General features: G+C 32.8%; 1 long non-coding RNA gene across 2 annotated transcripts; it reads left to right on the forward strand.

Annotated features, from left to right (window-relative positions):
• Positions 1-1,299: 1,299 nt before the first annotated feature.
• On the forward strand, positions 1,300-25,414 carry LOC138338232 (uncharacterized). 2 transcript variants are annotated; one of them, XR_011211674.1, is made up of 4 exons: positions 1,300-3,424; positions 20,925-21,013; positions 22,194-22,269; positions 25,103-25,414. It is a non-coding gene; the product is annotated as an uncharacterized lncRNA (long non-coding RNA). The 2 variants fall into 2 exon arrangements; XR_011211673.1 differs by lacking the exon at positions 25,103-25,414 and having other exon boundaries at positions 22,194-22,606.
• The last annotated feature ends 1,869 nt before the right edge of the window (positions 25,415-27,283 follow it).

Raw genomic sequence — 27,283 nt, forward strand, 5'->3', positions numbered from 1 at the left:
GGGGGGGCGCAGAGCCTGACGGTCTGTCATGAGGGGCTCTCGTAGGCGCGGTGCCGCAGGTCCTTTCAATGGGTCTTTTGACTTTTCTTCTCCGATTTTCCACTTTAAACCTCTCAAACTTCCATGGATCTTCCCCAAAAACTTAGAATCACTAGTATCCTCTATACAATAGTGAAGGCTTGTAAAATAGTCCGGAAACACGAATCACAAACCAAGAAAGGTACACTACAACTCTACCAACAAGATTTCAACAATTGGTCATCAAGAAAATCAACATTCATTATTCAATCAATACAAAACTTGCTGAATTAAACATATTGGTGTGTGGATGAAAAAACCCACACTGAAATATCTTACATACCTCTATAGGAATCACTTACGATGAATTCCACTAGCGAAACCTTAAAATTCTTGAAGAAATCTTGGTCTTCCTCTTCTCTTGTCTTTTCTCCCAACCCTAAGTGTTCTCAACCTTTCAAAAACTTAATTGGGACTTGGTTTTACCCATATTAAACCCTGTAAAGGAGTTAGGCAACACTAAGGCAAAAATACTATTTTACCCTACTAAAATCCGGATTGTACTTTCCTCATTCCAACATCCCAACTTCCGAAAGGCATATATCCCTCATACAACATTTAAAATTCGCAAACTTGGCGTTGTTGGAATGATCTTCCCAAGGTATATCTAATCATATAAACACTAACACTAACTTTTCCTAAGTTGGGAATTATGGCCGTTAGAAAATGACCAAAAGTCACTTTGAAAACATAGAAATTTTTCAAGATTTCCCTATTTTTTTCCAAAAATCCTTATTCTTATTTTCTTCAAGTTACGAGATGTTGCAATTTAATAACATAAACTTATAATTTTAAAAAAATTTAAAGATTTAGAATAGTATTTTTAAATTTTTTATAGTAACTTTAAGACTAAATTGTATATACCCATTAGTTTTTTAAGAGCTCCCTTTTAGTCAACCACAAATAGACGATAAGGAGAACGAAGGGACGAATGTTTTGAAAAAAATATTCAAACTTTTTGCTGAATGGAAGGGGTGATTTGTTGAATCAATCCCATTGTTTTAGTCAACTTTAGCTATTCAATTGGTACAAGCAATTGTTAAAAAGGAATAGTAATTGGAGTTGAAAAGAAAAGATTTGGTAGTTGGAAAATTGGTAAGATTTGCAACCATTTTTGACTTTGCTATGTTTACATATGTCATTAGTGACATAGGTATGGTTTTATCCTTCTTAAATAGAGCATTCTTGCTCATTTGTAGAACACACCAAGTTTGAGAGGAAAACCATTTTGAGAGCAAAGTGAGATATTCCATAGACTATATAAGAAAATAGTCTGTGAAGAAAAATAGAGTGTGAGTGATATTTTAGTAAGAGGGAAACCAAAAGAGTGTTGTTCCTTTTGAGTGTGTAGTAGTCACATTGAGTGTTGTATTCGTGACTACACAGTGTAAAATTCCTTACTATAGTAATATCAGTTGCTCCTCTTGGCCCGTGGTTTTTTCCCTTATTCAGAAGGGTTTACACGTAAAATTCTTTGTGACGTTATTTTCTCATTTTATTTCCATTACTTTTACCATATATACTTTTGTGCTTGTCCGCGTTTATTGTGTTTTCTTTCTGATCTTACAAGGTAAATTTTCTTCTCATTTCTATTTCAAATTATTAAAACTAGAGTTTCATAAGGAAAAAAAGCATTGTCATTTATTTGTAATATTTTTTTTCATTTTTTTGTTATGAATTTATTTTTTTAAGAGTTGAACTTAACTCAAACGAGTTCTTTAGTCTGTATAAAGTTATTTTGTTAATGAAATTAGTGAATTCGATTTAGTTTTTTCAGCCAATAACTTTTTTTTTGTCTTGACAACTATTAAAGTTGTTTATAGGAATAATTAGGCATACCATTAAATACAAAATGGTCCAACAACTGCATGTAGTTGCCGGACGACTAGAAAAGTTGGTCGAACAACTAAGGCAGTTATTGGACAACTGTGTTTAGTTGTTGATCAATCGATTATTTGTAGGATAAATAATATTATTATTGATTTTTAAGGTGATGCAACTAAAGTTTTTCAATCAATACTATTAAGTTAATTCTATATTATTCATTTTTTAAAAAACTATTTTAGTATAGGTATAATGCATCAATATAAGAGGAATCGAATTGGGACATCTTCATCCAATCCAGATGCTAGAGAAAAAGCTAAGAGCTTAACTGGTGCTAAAAGAAGTGGTACTGAAACATTTAAAAGTAGTATGAGTTGTTGTGACCTATTAGGAGAAGAAAAAAGTGATGAAAATAGAAACAAACAATCTAATGAGATGGAAAAAAGCAGTAGGAGCAGCAATAACCTATTAGGTGAAAATATAATGAAAGTAGCTACAAAAATTCAAGCGAAAAAGGAAAGATGATGAGAGTGATGGAGATAAATTAAGTAAAGAGGAAAATAATGAAAGTGATAGAGATAAATCTAGTGAAAAAGAAAAAAGTGATTAAAGCTAAAGCGAGCAATCAGATGAAAAAGAAGAAGGTATTGAATCCTCTCCACATTATGTCAAAATCATTGACAATTATACATATAAATTTAACACTCACTTGCACCTATTTGGGTCTTATAATTCTAAAAACAATGCGGGAATCAACTTTGGAGATCAATTTCTTGATTTTAGAAAGTTTCTAACCGCACAAAATAATATGTTTTTCTAAAATTTTATAAAACTAGTATAAGTGTATTCCAAAGTAACGTTTTAGGATATATTTTATTTTTTAAAAGTTGATGGCGTCAGATTGATACAAAAATTGATGTTTTAAAAAAAGAAATTGCCACTTGTAAGAATTATGAAACTATATATATATAGTGAAAAGGATCTTTGTATCACTGGTGGAGAAAATATTGTTGCAAAAGATTATGGTGTTGAGAGGTACAGTGATGGTCAAATTGCTTTAGATACTTATAGATCTTTTGGGGATGTTATGTGAGTCATATCAAGTTGATCTAGGTAGGGTAGAAGATCTTCGGGTGGGATAAAAAATCCAAATGTGATGCCTCTGATGTTGAGTGTTGTTGTATATGGGAGACATGTGGTGATAAGTATGAAATATTTTTGAATGAAGTAAGATCCTTGTCAACAAAATTTTATGGATAGAAATCAAAGAGGACTATATATTCGATCTATGTAAGAACGTCTCCTTACACTACTGCATTAAAAAGAAGGTTGACCAAGGTAAAATATGCAAAGAAGAACATATTGGAAGTGAATTTTTACAAATCTCTTGATGTGCAGAAAATAAATGCTTTTAACTTTTTCAGTAACAAGAAGAAAGAGAAAGAAAAATGTATTTGCTTGAAAATTCAATCATCAAGACTCGGTGGACATGGTTGATCCATATTTTTTATTTGATTGAAAGGTAAATATTACTAATTTTCAATTTATTTAATTAATTGTTGATAATAAATTGTCTGTCAAATTTTTTTTAGCATATTGATGAGATTATCTCTTATGCGCAAGATATATATTTGTTTTCTAGGCACTATAACCAAACATATCTAATTTTGAATCTGAATTTCTACAACACCTTGTAAGATCAATACAAGAATTTTAGTGATAAGAGTTTAGGGGATAGTGCTCTACCAATACATGAGGCGCTCACATTGTTTGAGATAAACATCTCTTTAAATTGTTACGTGTAACTATTTAGTTGATTGTACGATTCCATCAGTTGTTCGTTGCAATTGTTAAGTCGTTTGTATAACTCTTAGTTGTTCTGTGCAATTTTTAGTTGTACGTACAACTGCTTCAGCTATTCCTGTAAATTTCTTAGTTGTTATACTTAGCTTATACTTAATAATTCACGAATTGACTAAATTGATATTTACTATGTCATGCCCCGAGCCTACACCTTGGGTGGGACAGACACTTGAAGATCATTGCTGGCCCACAAAAGAACCCTTAGCCTGGCTACTTTAATCAGCGGAAGACAGACCTCAACTTTGACACGAGTAAAAGCATAAATAAAGGGAAATACGTCATGTCATAAGTTTGGTCAAATGGAACTTGAGTTTTAATACCTGAAAACAACTCCAAACTGAAACATTATAGTCTACGAAGCCTATAAACTATGTAGGCAGGGATTGTTGGAAAATAGCATACACAGCGGAAGCATTCCAGAATCATACATCTTGCATGAATATAAACAACAACCACAAATAGTCATCACATACAAAATATTCTGAAAATTAACTCAGGATTACCTCTTGAAGCGTGTGCAGATATCTTGAAGTAAATCCAACTCCAGCTCTATAGTCTTCTACAGTGATCCCAATCAACAATTGAACTCCCTCAATACTTGGGTGGGCAAGTATTGTATAGAATACTCAATCCAATATAGGTTAGAAGAATCCCTATTTATAGAGATGTCTTGCTAGTCAAAAGAGGAGAAGAAAAGCAAATCCTTTTTCTTCAAGAACTTGAAACACAGATTTCTTCCTTTTAAAAGAAAAACACTCGCTACTTTTCCATCTTCTACTAGAAAATAGGATTCTGAGTTCTAGTTAAATTGGGCACTAGAGGGACCACATAATTTATTACTGAGGCTTCCTATTATGGAAATAATTCTAAATAATTAATTTAAATTATTCTTGCCATAATAAATTACAAATCATTCCACTAAAATTTGTAATTGAACTCCTCTATTTATTTCGAAATTTACCACTTAACACTTATTTGATTCCCCATGTTAAGATTACCGATACTAATCAATAAATAAAATACTGACGAATTTAATTCAATGATTAACTTCTTTTAGAGCAATACTCAACTTATTTGATGTGCAAGATTCATAAATCTACCGGCCGGGTTTACAAATGAAAACTTACAAGCTTCTCATAAAAGGTGTATCATCAATCTCTATACTGAAAGATGGATTCCATCAGCTAACTAATTATTTCACCAATATATATTATTATCATCCAATCTACAAGGCATATTGACCCATCTCAGAGTCTCACCTTTTAATAAATCAAAATGATAAATAATATATATAGATCATAATCATTATATCAAGATTAAGAATATAAGTACATTTAATAGTTTAAAGAATATGTTTTTTTTAAGTCAGTCTAAAACAACTATCTCTGCTTGGTCCCGTTCAATACATATCAAATGCACTAGCACGAGATTTTAGAACTATGCCATTCTCATAATCAAGATAAATTACATTTAATCTTGTGCTACAATCTTTCTGATTATATTGTCCAAATTTCCATCTATGATTGTGAACTATAAATTTTAACTTATAAGAATTGATGATTTAATCTTCTTTGTATAATCTTAAACTCTATGCACCAAATCATCTACTATATAAGTTAAGGACACATATATGACAATTGATCTATTAAATGTAACACTTTATTGAATTGAATAAATAAATAAACAATTGTTCAATATTAATACTATATCAAAATGCATGTTTAATAGTATATCCTAACAATCTCCCACTTAGCCTCATAACCATGCACCTACAACTCTAACACCTATTCCTTCAACATGTCTATCAAAAGACTTTTGCGGTAAAGCTTTTGTGAAAGGGTCTACAAAATTGTTCTCTGATGCAATCTTCGCCACCATCACATCCCCTCTCTGTACTATGTCTCTAATCAAATGGTATTTTCGCTCAATGTGTTTTGCCTTCTTATGTCTTCGTGGTTCCTTTGAATTTGCAACCGCTCCAATATTATCACAAAACATTGTAAGTGGCATTTCTATTGCAGGAACAACCGCCAAGTCTTTCAGAACGTTTCTGAGCCACATTGCCTCCTTAGCTGCTTCACAAGCTGCTACATATTCGGCTTCCATGGTAGAATCAGCAACACATGTTTGCTTGATGCTTCTCCAAACAATGGCTCCACCTCCCAAAGTAAACACATTTCCTGAGGTCGACTTTCTAGATTCCATATAAGACTGGAAATCTGAGTCTGTGTACCCTATGTGCACCAACTCATCTGAATGATAGACTAGCATGTAATCCCTAGTCCTTTTCAGGTACTTGATTATATGCTTAACTGCTGTCCAATGTTCTCGTCCAGGATTAGACTGATATCTGCTAACCATGCCTACGACAAAACAAATGTCACGTCTAGTGCATAACATGGCATACATGAGACTTCCTACCGCTGATGCATAAGGAACTGTCTTAATGCTTTCTGTTTCCTCATCTGTCTTAGGACATTGATCCTTAGATAAAGAAATTCCATGTCTAAAAGGAAGAAAACCTTTCTTGGAATCGTGCATGCTAAACCTGGTAAGAATTGTATCAATATAAAGAGCTTGAGATAAACCTAACATCCTTTTCTTGCGATCACGCAGAACCTTGATCCCAAGGATGTGAGCAGCTTCTCCCAAATCCTTCATATCAATGTTTGTGGACAACCATTTCTTAATTGAATTCATCAAGCCCACATTATTTCCTATGAGTAAGATATCATCTACATATAATACCAAAAACACCACTTTATCACCATTCCACTTTATGTAAACACAAGAATCATCAAGACATTGCTCAAAACCAAAAGACTTGACTGTATGGTCGAAAAAAGTGTTCCATGCCATAGAAGCTTGCTTTAATCCATAAATAGATCTTTTAAGCTTGCACAACATGTGTTCTTTTCCCTTTTCTATGAAACCATCTGGTTGTCGCATAAATATGCTTTCATCAAGACATCCATTAAAGAAAGTTGTCTTGACATCCATTTGCCAAATTTCATAATCATGATGAGAAGCAATGGATAAGATAATTCTAATAGACATAAGCATGACTACTGGCGAAAAAGTTTCCTCATAGTCGATCCCTTCTTTCTGAGTAAACCCTTTTGCAACAAGTCTAGCTTTGTAAGTTTGCACTTGTCCATCTACTCCTCTCTTTTTCTTATATATCCACTTGCATCCAATGTGTTTAAATCCATCTACACGTGGTTCTACAAGATCCCAGACTTTGTTAGAGTACATAGACTTCATTTCTTATTTCATAGAAACAATCCATTTCTATGCATCTTTATCTTGTAGTGCTTATTCGTAATTCACAGGTTTGGTATTCGAATCTTCAGGGATTCTGTCAAAAGACTCTCCCAAGAGTGCATACCGAAGTGGTTTTCTTATCACTCTCCCACTACGACGAGACACTACAGTTGCAGGGGCAGGTTCAGAGATATTTGTATTATTATGATCTTGTGGTGGAACCACATCATTTTTAGGATGTTGAGTTTCCATGTTATCTTCAGTATCTTACGGTGCGGAGATATCAATAACTTCTTGCTCTAATACAATCTGCTCACTCTTACTCCCACTACCTTGATGCAATGAATTTTAAAGATCTTGTACTTGCAGAATTTTATGTTTGTTAACATCTCTCCCACTATTATAATGCAATGGTATGTTACTCTAACATGTGGGGTCTGAATTTGGTTTTCATTATTTTCAGTAGATTGATTTTTTTTCTCTTTGCTCAATTCCTGTAAAACTAGATTACTTCTAGGAATATGGTTTGTTAAAAAATCCATTTCCAGAAACATGGCATTGGTAGTCACGATAACCTTCTTTTCTTTAGGATTATAAAACATACCACCTTTCGTTCCTTTAGGGTATCAAATAAAAACACATACTTCTGTTTTAGGTTCCAATTTTTCTGCCTTCCCTTTTAATACATATATTGGACATCCCCAAACCCGAATATGTCTCAAACTAGGTTTATGCCAAGTCCACAATTCAATGGGTGTCAAAGGAAAAGATTTAGAAGGAACTAAGTTCAGAATGTAATTTGCAGTTTCTATGGCATATCCCCAAAACAAATGCGGCAAATCAGAGAAACTGATCATTGATCTAACCATTTCTAAAAGAGTTCTATTTCTTCTTTCTGCTACACTATTTTGTTGTGGCGTTCTAGGTGCAGACATTTGAGATGTAATTCCTTGTTCTGATAAGTAACTAATAAAATTATTAGAGAGGTATTCACCACCACGATCAGATCACAATGACTTTATATATATTCCATTTCGTTTCTCTGTTTCAGCCTTAAACTCTTTGAATTTCTCAAAGCATTCAGACTTACGGCGCAACAAATATATATATCCATATTTTTAGTAGTCATCAATGAAGGTCACGAAGGACTCATACCCACCTCTAGCTTGAATGTTAATTGGGCCACACAAATCAGAATGAATTAACTCTTGTTTATCATTGGCTCTATTTCCTTTTGAGTGAAAAGGTCTCTTAGTCATTTTTCCTTCTAAACAAGATTCACATGTTGGTAGTGCCTCCACTTTTAATGAACCTAAAGGTCCATCATGAACCAACCTTGAAATCCTATCTAGATTTATATGACATAGCCGCAAGTGCCATAGATAAGTCTCATTAAAATCAGAAGAACATTTTCTTTTACTTGAAAGGTTAACATTATTCAATTCTACGATTTGTTGCAGTTCTCGATATACATTAATAATAAAAAGACCATCAATTAATGTACCAGCAGAGACAAGATGTTTATTATAACTAATAACACAACCGTTATCACAAAAACTACCATAACCATCTCTCAAATATTTGGAAACTGAAATCAAATTTCTTCTAACAGCAGGTGCATATAGAACGTCTTTTAAGATTAAAAATCTAACACTATCAAACGAAAAAGTAATATTTCCTAATGCTTAAACGTGAGCTGCAAAGCCATCAGCTTGAAAAACGCTAACTTCACGTCTAATCAGCTTGCACGTTTCTTGAAACCCCTGCATAGTAGTGCAGATATGATCAGTAGCTCCTGAATCTACACACTATGAAGTTAAAGTGAGTTACCTGGTTTGTTTTTCTTCTTGGCTAAGTAATCTGGACAATGTGCCTTCCAATTACCTGACATTTTGCAATGAAAACACTTACCCTTATACTTTTTCACTCCCCCAGTTAGAGGTGCAGTTGCCTTAGCTTTGTGAGCCTTTTTCTTCTTCTGTCCACCTTGCAGTTAAGAAGTAGAACCTTTCTCAACATTAAGTGCCATTGATGGTGCATGTTTTTTGACAACGGTCTCTGCCGCCTGTAGCTCATTCAACAATTGTGCCAAAGATAGACTCGTCTTATTCAAATTATAATTTACGCAAAATTGTTGAAAACTATCAGGCAGAAACTGCAATATCATCTCAACTTGTGAGTCATTGTCGATTTCAGCCCCCATAACCTGTAGTTCATTCAGAAGACCTATCATCTTAAGAACATGGTCTCTTACAGGGGTGCCTTCAACCATCTTAGTGTTTATGAGAGTTCTCATGGCAGTCTTCTTAGCTGATCGACCCTGGTCTCCAAACATTTGTTTGAGATTCTCCAGAATATCAAAAGCAGACAACATAGCTTGATGTTGATGTTGAAAAACATTTGACATTGAAGCCATAATGTAACATCGCGCCATCTCAACACCTTTGCGCCATTTCTGATAAGCTAACTTATCCTCATCACTAGACTGATCATTTTGTTTCAATAGACATTCCTCATGAAGCACAAACTTATATTCTTCAGCAGTTAACACAATGTCAAGATTTCTCCTCCAGTCAACATAGTTAGAACCCTTTAGTTTGTATTGACCCAAAATAGTACTAATGGGATTAAAAGGAGACATGTTGAATCTGAGATTAAAGAAATAGTTACAATAGATCAATAACATAGTCATATAACATTGAATATTTACATTCAAACTCATGATATACATATACATTCATGCATCTTAAATAGCCAATTGTTGGGATTGGAGAACTATTCAGACAATATACATATATCATGACCGATTATTCACTACATAAACTTATACAGACCTAATTCAGTTGGAGAGTCTACTGTTACTTTAAGTCAAGTGAAAATCCTCTAGTTGCATTGATCCAATTATATATTACTCAGTTTAGGAGAGTTAATACAAATTATCAAATTAGAGATTAAATACGTAATGACTTGTATTAATTTCATCCAATGAGGAGGAAGGTCTAAGCCAACACATAAACTTAATAACATCATTAATATTTAATCTTTGTAAAAAATTTACTCATCACCATTTTTTTTTCCAAATTTTATACAAAAAAAAAATTTCAGAAAGAAAATATGCGCACACCAAATCTTCAATACATTCCATGTACCATATCATATATATATTCAATAATACACCTCTTGATTTAAAAAAAATTATGGCTACCAATAATATGAACAATAAAACAACAACCATACTATTTTATTTTATTTGTACAAAATCAAAAGTTTCTTTCTATATTAAAACACGTGAGCCAAAAAAATTAATTTACACCCAAATTTTCCGTAATTTAATTTTTTTTTATTTTTTATATTAAAACAGTCAGCCACATAATATGAATACAAAATTGTACATAAGTGCTGCCACAAGACAACACAAAAAAATTGATCGGTGCAGATATCAAAATTTCTTTTAAAATTATCCATCGAAGGAACACCGTGCATGAAAATATGAAAATATTATCAAATCTTATAAATCAATTTTCATAAGTAACTATTACCGTATGCATTTAACAAAAATAAATCAAATCAAGTTTTTATCCGTTCTTTTCTTTTAGTGATAAAACAAAATTCACAATCAAGAATCAGACATATAATTTAACATATGCATATTTTAGGTTATGTATAAAGATGCAAGTATGGCTCTTGATTCAGTTGTTGGAAAATAAAATACATAGCTGAAGCATTCCAGAATCATACATCTTGTATGAATATAAACAACAACCACAAATAGTCATCACATACAAAGTATGCTAAAAATTAACTCAGGATTACCTCTTGAAGCGTGTGCAAATATCTTGAACTAAATCCAAATCCAACTCTATAGTCTTCTACAGTGATCCCAATCAACAATTGAACTCCCTCAATACTTGGGTGGGCAAGTATTGTATAGAATACTCAATCCAATATAGGTTAGAAGAATCCCTATTCATAGAGATGTCTTCCTAGTCCAACGAGGAGAAGAAAAGCAAATCCTTTTTCTTCAAGAACTTGAAACACACGTTTCTTCCTTTTAAAAGAAAAACAAACGCTACTTTTCCATCTTCTAATAGAAAATAGGATTCTGAGTTCTAGTTAAATTGGGTACTGGAGGGACCACAAATTTTAATACTCTGGCTTCGTATTATGGAAATAATTCTAAATAATTAATTTGAATTATTCTTACCATAATAAATTAAAAATCATTCCACTAAAATTCGTAATTGATCTCCTTTATTTATTTCGAAATTCACCACTAAACACTTATTTGATTCCCCATGTAAAGATTATCGATACTAATCAATAAATTAAATTACTGACGAATTTAATTCAATGATTAACTTCTTTTAGAGCAATGCTTAACTTATTTCATGTTCCAGATTCATAAAACTACCGGCCGGGTTTACACATAAAAACTTACAAGCTTCTCATAAAAGGTGTATCATTAATCTCTATACTGAGACATGGATTCCATCAACTAACTAATGATTTCACAAATATATATTATTATCATCCAATCTACAAGGCATATTGACCCATCTCAGAATATCACCTTTTAATAAATCAAAATGATAAATAATATATACAGATCATAATCGTTATATCGAGATTTAGTTTATAAGTACATTTAATAGTTTAGAGAATATGTTTTTATCAGTCAGTCTATAACAATTATCTCTGCTTAGTCCCGTTCAATACATACCAAATGCACTAGCACGAGAAGTTAGAACTATGTCATTCTCATAATCAAGATAAATTACATTTAATCTCGTGCTACAATCTTTCTGATGATTTTGTCCAAATTTCCATCTATGATTGTGAATAATAAATTTTAACTTATAAGAACTGATGATTTAATCTTCTGTGTATAAGCTTAAACACTATACACCAAATCATCTACTATATAAGTTAAGTACATATATATGACAATTGATCTATTTAATGTAACACTTTATTGAATTGAATAAATAAATAAACAATTGTTCAATACTAATACTATATCAAAACGCATGGTTAATAGTATACCCAGAAGCTAAGCTAATATAGAAATGAAGAGGATGTCCTCCATCATGCAAGGAGGCGCACCACAAACTTAGAAGCTCAATATGGATCAACAAAGCACTGCGTGCTGAACCTGGGTACCTGCGTCTGCATCAGAAAATGACACAGGTCAACTAGCATCAGTTCATTGAATGTATGGGTATGCGAGTTGGAAGACTAGACAAAACTTAGGCTTAAAAGGGAATAAGAATGAATACTTACCTTGGCTCTGCTCAACTGATTATCTACTAACTCTTATTCAATATACAGAGTTAAAAATAAATGCAATATAAAGATGTTGACTCAAAACATGCTTAAACCTCTCAGTATATATATATAATATTGTTGTTTATAAAATACAATGACTTATATATATATATAGAAATATGTTTTTCATGTGGGAGATTTTCTAACCAACAACCATCACTTAATAGCTACACTGATGAAAGAGTTGTCTACTGCACGCTGCCAACACATTCTATACTCAGCAAAAGGTAAAGGACTTGAACTGCCTAATGGATCCATTAGTAAACTATGAAAAGGTATCATCTAAAAAGTATGACCCTTTTCTATCCATGGTGGCTAACATGGTTTATGGGGATTGCCAGTTCTCTGAACTCTTTCCCAAATCGGTGCTGAATGATACTCCCAAAAATATAGTGGCTCTTATGTTTAAAAATATATTGATTTTTTTGTTTGAGATTACTGTTCAAAACTTAGCTTTTAAAAAGCTATGTTGGAATTCATAGTTTCCTCTTCCTTCTTTTAAATCTAGTCATAGGCTTTGTGGAAGTCTAGCTTCCCTTCTTTCTCAAAGGTTTGGAAACATTTTCTTTAGACTCTTAGGGACTACTTAGTTGACTTATAACTATTGAGAATTAAACTCAACTTGATAGTCTTTGCTTACTTGAAACATAACTCTTAGGGAATACTTAGTTTTCTGATAGCCATTGAGAAATGAACTTAACTCTTTACTCTTTCTTGACTTGAATGTTAAGTTTTTAAAACAAAGTGAAAATGTTTGTGAAATACTTTAAAATACTTTTTAACTTCACTTTGACTTGCTTCTTATCTTATAGACTTGGCTCCTAGCTTCCTTGACTTTGATCTTAACTTTCCTTGAATATGATTATGGATTCAAGGATCCTGATCTTATGTTTATGGATGATGTAGTGATTTTAGATGTACCTTAGAGTGTTGGAAACAATTATGAATTAAGTGTACATCACTTAGGAACTAGTACAAAAAGATAGGGAAATAACGAGGTCTTCAAGGGGTCCTGGCGCTCTGAGAGGCGGAGCGCCATAGCCTGACCGACAGAGGCTGTCCTCAAGTGCTCTGAGAGGCGCGGTGTGCCAGAGCCTAACGTACAGACTCTGTCCTAAGGGGCTTTGGAGGAGGCGCCACAGCATCCCCCCAACTGGTTTTTCAACTTTCTTCTTCGTTTTTCTTTTCTAAATCTTCCCAAAATCTCATGGATTTCTCCCTAAACACTAAGGATCCCTAATTAACTTTTTACCCAATGATTTAGACCCGAAATCAATTTTAAAACATGGATTACAACTAGCAACAATCAACAACAATCCAGTCAACGAGAATGTGAAACTTTCTTTCAAGATTTCAACCTCCAACATAAGTTAATTCATGAACTCGATGGTTTTAAATGAAATTGGTGTGCGGTTGATGTACCCTACAACAAAATATCCCACATACCTTGTTAGGGATCACCCCAACGAAAATCCACGACGCTAAACTTGGTGTTCTTGCGTCTTTCTTCTTCCTCCTCCTTTTTTCTTCTTGCATTTAAAACCCTAATATATTTTTCTAAATAAGTAAATTGAATGAGATTAGTTTAGATCCCAACATATTAATTCAAAATAAAAAATTAATTTACTTGAGGAAAAGACCAAAACACCCTTACTAAATCCGGTTTTGGAACTTTCACTACTTAATAGCCAATCTTCCAAAGGTCATATTTCACTCATATGACCTCGGAAATTCACAAACTTGGCATCGTTGGAAAGATCTTCCAACAAGATTTCATTCATAGAAATAACACATACAAATTATTCATGGTCTTGCGAGTTATGACCTTTTTAAAATGACCCAAAACATACTTTTGACATCTTGAATTTTTTAGATTTCCTTACTTATTTCCAAATTTCATCTTTCTTTTTTTTCCCTAGCGTACCCTTAGCTTATCTAGAATTCTATATGTTTCAATATATCCCTCTTGGGAACATTCGTCCTCGAATGAGAATTCTTTCTCTAAGCTAAGCATAGTAATATCATTTCAGTACTCAACCACAAAAGCAAGAAATTACATGTTTATACATAATCTTACAAAGTGCTAGTAAGAGAGTTTACTACCTTTATCTACATTCTCTCTGGATTCAAAGAGATGTGGATACCTCTTCTTCATATCCTCCTCATCTTCCTAAGTCGCTTCTTTAACAAATTGGTTCTTTCAAAGGACCTTGACCAAAGAAACTTCCTTTGTCCTCAACTTGCAAATCTGAAGATCCAAAATTTGAACCGGAACTTCTTCATAGGACATGTTATCCTTAATCCCTACATTCTCTGTTGGTATTATCAGTGAAGGATCCCCAAGAAACTTCTTCAACATAGAAATATGGAATACCGGATGAACCACTTCTAACTCTTGTGGTAGCTCCAACTCATAAGCCACATTGCCCACTCTCTTGGAGATTCTATAAGGTCCAATATATCGGGGACTAAGTTTCCCATTCTAACCAAATCTGATAACCCCTTTCATAGGTGAAACCTTAAGATACACCCAATCATCTACCTCAAACTCTAATGGCCTTCTTCTAACATCCGTGTAAGACTTTTAGTGACTTTGTTCAGTCTTCAACCTTTGTTGAATCACTCTCACCTTCTCCATAGCTTGGTGGACTAAATCAGGTCCTATAAACCTAGCTTCTCCATCTTCGAACCACCCGATAGGATATCTTCATCTTTTTCCATGAAGGGCTTCATATGGGTCCATTTGGATGTTCGAATGAGAACTATTGTTGTAGGCGAACTCAATGAGTGATAGATGATCATCCCAATTTCCCTTGAAGTCGATCACACAAGCTCTCAACATATCTTCTAAGGTATAGATAGTACGTTCTGCTTTTCCATCCATCTGAGGATGAACAAAAGTGCTCAAATTCACCTTAGAACACAAACCTTTCTGGAAATATTTCATGAATTGTGCAGTAAATTGTGCACCTCTATCTGAATAATGGAGATCGGGACTCCATGAAGTCTTACCACTTCCGGAAGGTACAACCTAGCATAATCCTCAGCCAAATAGGTAGTCTTGACTGGAGAGAAATGAGTTGACTTTGTCATTTTAACGACAATCACCCAAATGGAATCATGTTGCCTTCGCGATCTTGGCAAACCTCTAATGAAGTCTGTATTAATAATCTTCCACTTGCATTTCAAAATCTCTATATTTTTGAGCTAAACCTCCAGGCCTTTGATGTTATTCTTTCACTTGCAGAAAATTTGAATGTTTTGCAACAAGTTCAGCAATGTCTTTCTTCATGCTTTCCTACCAATATACCTCTCTTAAATCACAGTACATTTTGGTAGAACCTGGATGAATGGAATATCTTGATCTATGAGCCTCCTCCAAAATCCTCTATCAAAGACCATCCACCTGAGGTACACATAATCTGTCTTGGTATTTCATAAAGACATAAGGGGTTACAAAAGATAAACTAGCTCTTGGGTCTAATAATTCATAAGCACTAAAGTCAAAGACTCGAATCATACCAATGACAACATCTGGAGAATTTTCTTGTTCATGGCAATTATTAAAAGCATACAAGCAGTTTTTTTCCTTCGTTGTACCAGAAGAAGCTCCCCTAAGTTCAACTCGATTTGGTGGAGGAACTAATGAAGATTGGGCCCTACTGCTTGGATTCCAACCACTATGCTTGCCTTGGGACACACTCTCATGAAGTTACCCTCTTGACCATACTTGAAACAACCCGTGAAACCTTCGCGACAGTTTCCAGAGTGATTCCTACCACACTTGGCGAAGACAGAAGGCTTAGTACCTCCTTGCACCACACTACATTGAGATTGAATTGGCCTAGCCTTAAAGTGCTGTGAATTCTGGCAACTATACTCACTTTCTAGGTGCAGGTGCACTTGCATATGATGTTGCATGCCCCTTTAGTTTCTAGAATTGTGGTCATCTTGAACCACCTTTCTGTTGGCCAGACTCATTTCTGGTCTTGGCTTTCTTGTTTTAGTACTCTTCTCTATCCTTCACCTTTTCTTCTTCAACTTCGTTTAACATATACCATCAGTTTGGATATGTACATGTCCCCTATGAACATGGAAGCCCTTTATTCCTTACTTGAAGCACAACCCAAACCTGCAACGAACAAACTCATTCTGCTCCTCATGTATTTCACCATCTCCGTAGCATAGCGAGATAGCTGGTTGAACTTTAACCCATATTAATGAACACTTATGGAGTCCTGTTTCAGAGTACGGAACTCCCTCTCCTTGGATTCCTTCAGTTCACGAGGAAAGAATCTCCGCAAGAAGGCTTCCTCGAAGAAAGCCCAACTTGGATGTGGTGCATCCTTAGCCCTACCATTCTTCGATTGATTGAACCATGTTCTACCCATACCTTTCAGTTGATATGCAGCCAATTCAACCCTCTCCGCGTCGACCATATGCATTACCTCATACACATTTTCAAATCCTTGATGAAGTTCTCTATATCTGCAGTAGTGTTTGATCCAGTGAAACTAGGGGGATTCATCCTAAGGAACTCACGAATTTTCAAAGTATCTGCCCCTTCCTATCGAGCTCCTCTCTGCTGCCCGACTTAGTTAGGCACATAATTACTCAAAATCCGGATAGCTTCTAGAAATTCAACATTGGTAACCTCTCCTTGAGGTTGTACCTCTAGTGCATTTGGAACCTCTTGTTCCTCAATATTACTCTATGGATTCTTGAACTCTGTGCTCTGATACCATGTTTGTCACGCCCCGAGCCTATACCACCGGCATTCGAAGACCATTGCTGGCCCTCAAGCGAACCCTTGGCCTGACTACTTAAATCAGCGAAGACAAACCTCAACTTTGACATGCGTGAAAACATAAATAAAGGGAAATACGTCATGCCATAACTTTGGCCAAATTGCACTTCAATCTTAATAACTGAATATAACTCTAAACCGAAATACTATAGTCTACGAAGCAACTAAATTGTCTATATAGGGATGTTGAGACATACCTCACAACATCCTAAAAGCGAAGCTAATATAGAAATGAAGAAGATGTTCTCCAAGGTTTGTAAAGAGGCTCACCAAAAACCATGAATCTCAATCAGGATCAATGAAGAGGTGGAAACTACTCCGGGGTACTGGTGTCTGCATCATAAAATGATGCAGGTCAATTGGCATTAGTAAATTGAATATACCAGTATGCGAGTTCGAAGGCTAAACAAAACATAGGCTTGAAAGGGAGTAAGAATGAATATTTACATTGGATTCGCTCAACTAATGATCGACTAACTCTTATTCAATATACGTAGTTAAAAAATGCAATATACAGAAATGCTGACCAATAACATGCTTAAACCTCTGAGTATATATATATATATATATATATATATATATATATATATATATATATATATATATACAAGGACACAATTATGTGTGAGATGTATATAAAATACAATATTGCTATGTATAAAATACAATGACTGATGTATATATGAATATATTTTTTCTGTGGAAGATTCTCTAACCGACAACTATCACTTAAGATCTACAGTGATGATATAATGGTATTCCGCATGATGCCAGCGCATCCTATACCCGTCCAAAGGTACAGGACTTGCACTGCCTAATGGATCAACTAGTAAACTGTGAAAAGGAATCATATAAAAAGTATGACCATTTTCTACCCATGGTGGCTGACATGGTTTATGGGGGTTGTCAGTTGTCCCAACTATCATCCATATCTGCGCTCATCTAAAAGCTTGGCTTGCTTCTAGGATGCACCACATCCAAGTTGGGCTTGGTTCGACGAATCCTTCTTGGGGAGATTCTTTCCTCGTAAACTGAAGCCTTCTAGCTTTCCTTCCTTCTCAAAAGTTTGAAAACATTCTTTAGACTCTTAGGCACTACTTAGTTCCCTTATAACTCTTGAGAAGTAAACTCAATTTGATACTCTTTGCTTACTTGAAACTTAACTCTTAGGGAATACTTAGTTCCCTCATATCTATTGACAAATGAACTCAAATCTTTAATCTTCATTGACATGAACTTTATGTCTTTAAAACAAAGAGAAAATGTTTGTGAAAGTCTTAAGAAACCTTAATAACTTTACTTTGACTTGCTTCTTAATTTCTAGACTTGGATCCTAGCTTCCTTGACTTTGATCTTATCTTTCCTTGAATTGGATTATGAATTTGAAGGATCATGATCTCATGTTTATGGATGATTTCATGATGCTTAGACATACCTTAGAATATTGGAAATAACTAGGAATTAGGGGTACATCGCTTAGGAACTAGTATGAAAACATAGGGAAAAAACGAGGTCTCCGAGGGATCATAGCGCTCTGAGAAGGGCGGAGTGCCATATCCTGGCGGATAGAGACTTTCCTAAGGCATGAAGCGCCAAAGCCTAACGGACAGACTCTGTCTTGAGGGGCTTTGGAGGCGCGGCGCCCCAGCATCCCCTCAACGGGTTGTTCGACTTTCTTCTTCATTTTTCATCTCTAAACCATCCCAAACTCCAATTGAATCCACCAAAAACACTTTGGATCCCTTATTGAATTATTACCCAACGATATAGAGCTGAATTCTGTCTTAAAACATGCATTACAACTAACAACGATCAATAACAATCTAATCAAGAAGAATGTGAAACTTTCTTTCAAGATTAAAACCTCTAACATGAGTTAATTCATGAACTTGATTGTTTTGATTGAAATTGGTATTTGTGTGAAGTAACCCAACACAAAAGAGCTCACATACGTTGTTGGGGATCACTCTTGACGAAAATCTACGAAGCTAAACTTAGTGTTCTTGCGTCTTCTTCTACCTTATCCTCCTTTCTTCTTGCTTTCAAAACCCTAGTCTAATTTCTATGTACATAAACTGAATGAGATCAGTTTAGACCCCAACATATTACTTCAAAACAAAATAATTAATTAACTTGAGGAAAAGACTAAAACACCCTTACTAAATCTGGTTTTGGAACTTTCACTACTCATAAACCTATCTTACCAAGGTCATATATCACTCATACGACCTCAGAAATTTGGAAACATGGTGTAGTTAGAAAGTTTTTCCAATGAGATCCATACATATATAGAACTCACCCAAATTCTTCATGAGGTAGGAATTATGAAACTTTCTTTTGAAATCTGAAATTTTCAAGATTTCCTTACTTATTTCCAAATTTAATCGTTCTTGTTTTTCTTACCTTAATCTTAGTTTATCTAGAATCTGAGATGTTTCAGAATGACTTACTTTATATTTGATAATTTAAAAAATGACTAAATCGATCTTCGGTTGTTATTAAACGATTTAATTTATACTTATTTCTTCACAATAATTAAATTAATCTTTGGCTATTATTAAACGATTTAGTTTATACTTAATATTCACAAAATCACTATATCGATGTTCAATTATTATTAAACGACTAAGTTTAGAGTTTATAATTCACAAAATGACTAGATTGATGTTCAGGTATTGTTAAACGACGTAGTTAATACATAATAATTCACAAATTGACTAAATTGATCTTCAATTATTATTAAACGACTTAGTTTATTCTTAATAATTCATAAAATTACTAAGTTGATGTTCAGTTATTATTAAAGGACTAAGTTTATACTTAATAATTCAAATAATTACTAGATCGATTGCAAGTTATTTTTAACAACTTAATTTACACTTAATAATTCACAAAATTACTAGATCGACCTGTGGTTATTATTAAAAGACTTTGTTTATACTTAATATCGATCTTCAACTTTTATAAAACAACTTCGTTCATGATTAATAATTCATAAAATAACTAGATCAATCTTCGTTTATTATTGAACGATTTAGTTTATACTCAAAAGTTTACAAAATGACTAAATAAATCTTCAACTATTATTAAATAACTTATTTTATACATAATCATTTACAAAATGACTAAATTAATCTTCAATTATTATTAAACGATTATGCAAAGTTGTTAGATAACTCTCCAATATCGTTGGATAACTCTTTAATATCGTTGGACAACTAATTCAGTTGTTTGAAGGACTTGGCCATTCAACTGGTACAATTGCCCAACAACTTTAAAAATTGATGATATAAAAATTAGAAGCTTCTGTTATAAAAATTAGAAGTTGTTGAGATGTATAATGTTTTTGAACTAATAATCGTATCATTAAGTACATGTTATAAATACGATAAAAATAATAAAACTACATCATTACTTGTTTATGTAACTTCATTTGATCTGGTAAGAGATCTGGTTTTTTTGTGGCCAATTTTTTTTTACATAATCAACATTTGTTTCTCTTTTTTGAAACGCCTTATCCTATATAAAGATACATGTTTCATCCGCTTTCTTTACGCATAGTTTTAATTTCATGTGGAGGTATTTACTCTCACTAAAATTTTGGAGAAAGATTTTAAAATTCTTCAGCTAGCAACGGATAAATTGAATCTTTATATGCAAGTATATACAACTCTAACTTATAATACAGAGGAAAACTTGTAAATCATCTTGCCATATTTATTTCTAAATTAATGCATGAGTGTTGTCATAACGTGTTGACTAGGTATTTCTTTCAAATCAAACTCTTGACAAGAACACATTTTGCTTTGAAGATGGACCATTGTGATCCCATTGTATGTGATGACGGTGAAGGTATCTTTATCAATTTGATGAACCAATAACTTATTCCCCAGATTCTTTTTATCCATTATTTTGATTTAAACTTAATATATAAAATGGATTTTAACTTGGCATATGTCATTCATCTCTCATAAAAAAATTCTGACCATCTTTTATTTATATTATTCAACAGGAAAGTAATGGAAAATTTTCTTTCTTCGTTGAACAATACATTAACAGACTTCACACTATTTGAAGTCAATACATCATACCTCAAATATTAAAAATATAAAAATATCAACAAACTAATTTAAAAAGTATTATTGACTTTAAACAACGATTTCAAATTTGGAACAACTATTCCAATGCCCATCAAAACTGCACTTGATTAAACTAATCTTAAATTTGTTTCAAAAACTATATAATAGTCTCAATAACTATAATAATTTTTTCAGCAACTAAAATTATTGTTTGGAACCCGCAATATTTGTGTTTGAACTAATAAGAAAATTTACTTGCTTCCTGAAAAATATTATTTACTCTATTTGAGAAATTCAACATTTTCAAGATAATCCACGACTTCCGCATTAATCATTTTGATTTATTCAAAATGACCATAAAACATATCTGTCCGGTATGATTTTTGTTGGATGATACTAATGTCCCACAAAATCTCCACAATGAAAATTTTTATGAGCATTCTGACTGAGATGCCTCGTGCAACATCTGCGGTGCGCTTTAGAGTTAAACTTTGATAACACTTTTTCGATGCTTGAATGTCTATCAGAAATTAAGCACAACTTTAAAGTATCAGAGAGTGTCTAACAGTTTCTCAAAAAAATACTCATATATAGTATCAAACTCATTATTTACTACACAAAATACAATAGATAAATGTGATTTTTCGTGCGACAGAAGACAACTAATCCATTAGAACGACCTCTTAAAAATGTACCATCAACAACAAAGACTTTTTCATGTGAACAATCCCTCTAATCCAAGATCCATGTGATATAAAAAATATTTGAACATTCCCTTGTCATCAAGTTTTAATGATGTCTTGGTCCTTCATTTACAATCTTATGCATACGGACATAACCTCGATGTCCCTCTTATCATATCATTTGCAATTTTGCTTTTTTTTAAACACTTCTAGTAGTTAATATTGCAACCCAAATCTGCTTGAACAGTAATTTTTATATTTTTTGTGTAGGGACCTTTTCCATTCAAGAAACTAGGTAGCATGCATTCTTACGAGGACCTCCGCTGAAGCATGTGGATGATAACTTGTAAGATCTTGTGCTCGACATGAGTGAATGTTGCAGTGTCGTTTAATCTCAAATTATTTACAATTTTAAATTTTTGTCACTCATAACGACCAATCATAATTTTGATCTACACATCTAGCACAACACACATCTTTAGAACTCTTCACTAATTTGAGTCTTTGATCTTTCTTCACAGAAGCAAGCTTCAACAATCTAGTTAATTCTCTCTTGTCCATGAATTTTACCTTTATAAAAACCTATGCCTTCATCATCCATGTGGTTGCCTTGTGTAGAAATAAAATTCTAAGAAGCATCCTTGCTTATAGAAATATCAATAGTAACATGATATTTTTCATCATTTGCAATTGAATTTGTTGCCTTTGCTATTTTATATTCTTAAAATGGACCTACTTCGATCATTAAAAAATCATAAATCCGAATCATTCCTTATCCTAGAAGGAGCTCCTTTTTGCTTTTTGATGAATCCAAAAATATAAATAATAGAGAGATCATCTTTACCACAATTTAAGTCAAACCTAAAAATTATGATCTCAACAAACTCATTATACGGAACATTCTCACTGATCTTTATTGGTACTGTTTCTCGATCCTTTAATCGTAAAGTATAAGAAGTAGGATTCACTACCCATTCACCATGTAAATCAAATGATATTCTATAGATGGACACACTACCTTAAGACATCACACAATATTTATAACATCTGCAATTCGAAATATCTATGAAGAAGCTAAGAACTAGAAATAGCCATATTTAAAAGTAACAAAAAAATCAGGAATTTGTTTAAGTTAGGAAAAGTTGAGTTTTATCAACTTCAAACTCATAACTTCTAAATCATTATAAGTTATATGTACTTCCATATATTGTTGGAAGGCGCTTGGGATAACCTTTCCGACGCTTCCAAGTTTGTTCAATTTAGAGTTTGTATGAATGTGTTATAACTATTGAGAGTTGGACTATTGGAATAAGCAAAGTCTGAAAATCTGATTTTAGAAGAGTAGTTTGGTCTTTTCCTTACCCAATTAAATTAATTCGTTTTTAGAATTTTAATTGGAGTAAAGTCAGATTTTAGTGAGTTAAGAAAAATGAATTATACACTAAGGCTTGGAGAGAAGAGGAGAAAAGGGAAGAAAGTTCAATATTCATCAAGAATCACTTGTGGATTTCGTTAAAGGGTGATCCCTACGAGTTATGCCAACTTTCGTAGTGTTTGGTTTATTTACCCACACATCAATCAAATTTATTCATCGTAATTTCATTCTTGAAATTTAAGGATTTAAATTTTGGATGAGTTCTTGAAGTTTCCATATCGATTAAGTTTTGATGTAAGATTCTACTTTGGTAAAATTAAAACGACAATATCTCTTAGAATATAACGAGCTACATGAGACATAAACTATTTAACTAGATTTAATTGAATTTACTTTCTAAAGCCGCCAATTTCGCATCTATCCAATTTTTAAGGAAAAAGTTATGACTATTTTAGTAACCTATACAGCGCTATTCAAATTGTCTGGCAGAAAGCATTAAAAAGGGTTGTTTTTCTTCTTTTTTTTTTACCTTCAAGAAAAACCTACACGAATTTCTTGACTAATAAAGGTTAAAAACAATCTGATTTTCATTTTTAGTCATGAATATCATAATTATTGGCCATAGAGATTTCAAGAAACTATTTCAAGAATTTCAGGAATGATTTTCTTGATCATTTACCTTCAATGTAGGATTTCAAGGTGTCTATTTACGTTCTTATCAAATATTCTTCAAGAACCTTGTTCTTCATATCTAGAATCATTCCTAAAAATCATGAGATATTTCCTATCACAAATCATACTCCTTGAATCCACACATCAATTCAAGAATAATCAAGAAGTTAAGAGTCAAGTCAAGAAGTCAAGCGTTAAGTCAAGATAAATTCTTAAAGTTTTTCAAAAGTCTTTCACAAATCTTTTAACTTGTTCTAAGACTTCAGTTTCCAAGTTAAGCAAAGAGTTCAAATTTGAAGTTATTTTCTTCAAAACAGTATCTGGGAACTGAGTATTCCAAGAAGTTTTAAATATTTTTACATTTAAGTAAAAACGGTTGAGATTTCCAAAGAGTATTTGAGCTAGTTTTAATAAAAGAGTAAATGCTTTCATAATCAAGAAAGAGGGGAAAGTTTGATTTCTGAATAGTCTTTGAGCTATGTTTTTGAAAAATTATCTCAAATGACAGGAAGAAGTATGTTTTAAACATAAGACCTAGTTTTATATTTTGAGAGTAGTATTGAGAATTGATATAGGGAGAGTTCAGATAAATCACATCCGCCATAAACAATGTAGTCATCATGGGTAAAAAAGGATCATACTTTTTAGATTATTCCTTTAATGTTTTTTAGCATAGATTAGTGGATCCACTTAGTAGTTTAGATCAAATATCCTTGGCAAGGTATTGGATGCTCTGATAGCGTTAGAAAAATCGTTGTATCATCACAATAGTTCTTACGTGATGGTTGCGTCTAGTAAAACTCCCAAAATAATATTTTTTATTTTTATATAGATCATAAATATTTATATTTTTATATACAAATAAAGTTCATATTGTATCTTTGCATACTTAAAAAGTTATGATTGTATTTTTAAATATACGGAGTTGAAAATCATGTTTTAAATCTTTTCTTTGTAAAACATTTATTTACATTGTTTTATATTGAAACAATCTGAGTTAAGTAAAGCCCAGGTAAGTGTTTCTTTAAGACTCTTTTCAAGCCTATATTATGTTTAGTATACCAACTCGCATGCCCGTTCATTCAATGTACTGATGTCAGGTTGCCTGCATCGTGTTATGATGCATACACAGGTAACTAGGATCGGCATCCAGCGCATCATTGATCAAGTGAGCATTTTAGAGTTTGTTGGTGAGCCTCTTTGCATTCCAGATGACTCCCTTTATTTCTTTCAGTCTTACATTCAGTTCTTTAGGATGATGTGGGTTTTGTCCCAACATCCATTTCAGTTGTTTTAGAGGCTTTATAGATAGTCCGACAGTTAGTTATGAGTCTATTAGCTTTGTATTCTAGGTGTATTGCTAGGAGACTTGAGTAGCCATTTTGGTCATTTGAATGTTTCTTTTAAAATATTTTTAGTTTATTCCACAAGTTCTTTATTTAGAGTATTCTTGTGTTTTTAAGTCTTCCGTTGCATATGTAAGTTTGGTCAAGGGTTCGTTTGGGGCCAGCAATGGTTCTCAAGTGACAGTCCCACCTAGGGAATAGGTTGGGCATGACAATATTTCAACTAGTCAGACAGTCATCAAACAAATTTGAAATCACTAATATTTAATATCTATTTATACACCTATTTCTTTTTTTAAAAACTATAAAAAAATAGTAAGAAATGTTTTGTAGATTTAAAAGTTTTATACTTCTTCTATTGACCTATAACAGAACACAATTGTCGAACAACTGGACTAGTTGTTGGGACAACTTCTACTATCACTGAACAACTAAAGACAGTTGTGGGACATCAACATAGACATATTTAACTATTTCGATAAACAATTTCGACATTCATCCAGACAACTAAGAAAGTTGTTTACTGCAACAATCACTTTTGATTCACTAAATACAACTTAAGAATGGATACAAAGTAATTTTCATACTTATTAATAATGTTCTTTTTAGTTTATTCAAAGTTCAAGAAAATAAAATCTATACAAAAAAAACTCATATATATATATATATATATATATATATATATATATTCTCTTTTCATAAGTTTTTCTTGATATATCTAATTAATAAAAACACACATTTTTTCATATAAAGGAGGAAAAAGAAGGAGACAAATATACCTGCGGTTGAAGAGGATCATTGGGAATACGATGTAGTGAAAAAGAGCAGCTTTTTTTTTTTCTATTTTTGTAAAATTTTAGAATTTTAAGTTTAAAAATATAGAGGTAACAGTTAAAAGATTGTGGTTATGGAGAAAGTTTTAGTTTTTAAAAATTTAGTTTAGTAATAAAAATTATATTGAAAATGAAATGCCTATATATTATGTTTGTCCTAATCTTTAACAAGTAATTTAAATGTGAACAACTTTAAAGTTTTAGGATTGTAGTTCCTAATTTTTAGCTTCAAGTTTTTTTAGCATACAAAGATATGTATTGGCACTCTTTAATTCATTCAGTCAAAAACAACTCCTTCAATAATATTTTCTTTTTCTCTATACTGTTTTTTAACTTACATATATATTTCTAGATTCTAACTTTTCCATCAGCGGTATCAGAGCACAGGTTATATTATGAAGATAAAAAGGAGAAATACATAGTAAGTTAATGGCTTCAAAGAGAAATAACATGCAAGCACCTATTCTGCGTTTTGATGGAAAACTTTTTAAGGTCAAAGGAGTATTGGCCAATTGTGAAGGTTGGTATCTGTCACGACCCAACACGAGTCATGAGTGGCACCCACACTTACCACCCCTAGGTGGGCGAACCAACAAGTTTGAACCCCAACATATACCAATAGTACAACTATAAATAACAAAAATAATGCGGCAGCTCCAAAAGTTATTAAGTAACCAATTTAAGTAAGTTTATAAAGTTTAATACTTATTATCCCAAAATCTTATAGTTATCACATCAAGGAAATCTATTTCAAAATTACCAAGTCTAAGAGTGTTTAAGAAACTAAAATAAGCAAAAGATGGTCCATGTCCGAAATTCTAAGACATCAAGACGTGAATGAGAGAATCCAACACGAGTTAGAATTAACTGCTCACCCTGAATTCTGATGTGCTTGAGACTGGCTAGAGATGAAGGCGAGTCGAAGTCGATGGTACACTTGTTGCACTCCACAAAAGAACAGAGAAGAAAATACAAGTAGGGGTTAGTACAAGGAACACGTACTGAGTAGGTATCATCTGTCAATTCAAAATATAAATCAAAATATATTGAATAATAATATAAAAATCAACTACAATATTTAACAGGTGGGAAGCAAAATTCATATGAACCATTGACAAGAACTCTATAATAGGT

Source organism: Solanum lycopersicum, chromosome 9, assembly GCF_036512215.1.
Source record: "Solanum lycopersicum chromosome 9, SLM_r2.1".
NCBI classification, from domain to species: domain Eukaryota; kingdom Viridiplantae; phylum Streptophyta; class Magnoliopsida; order Solanales; family Solanaceae; genus Solanum; species Solanum lycopersicum.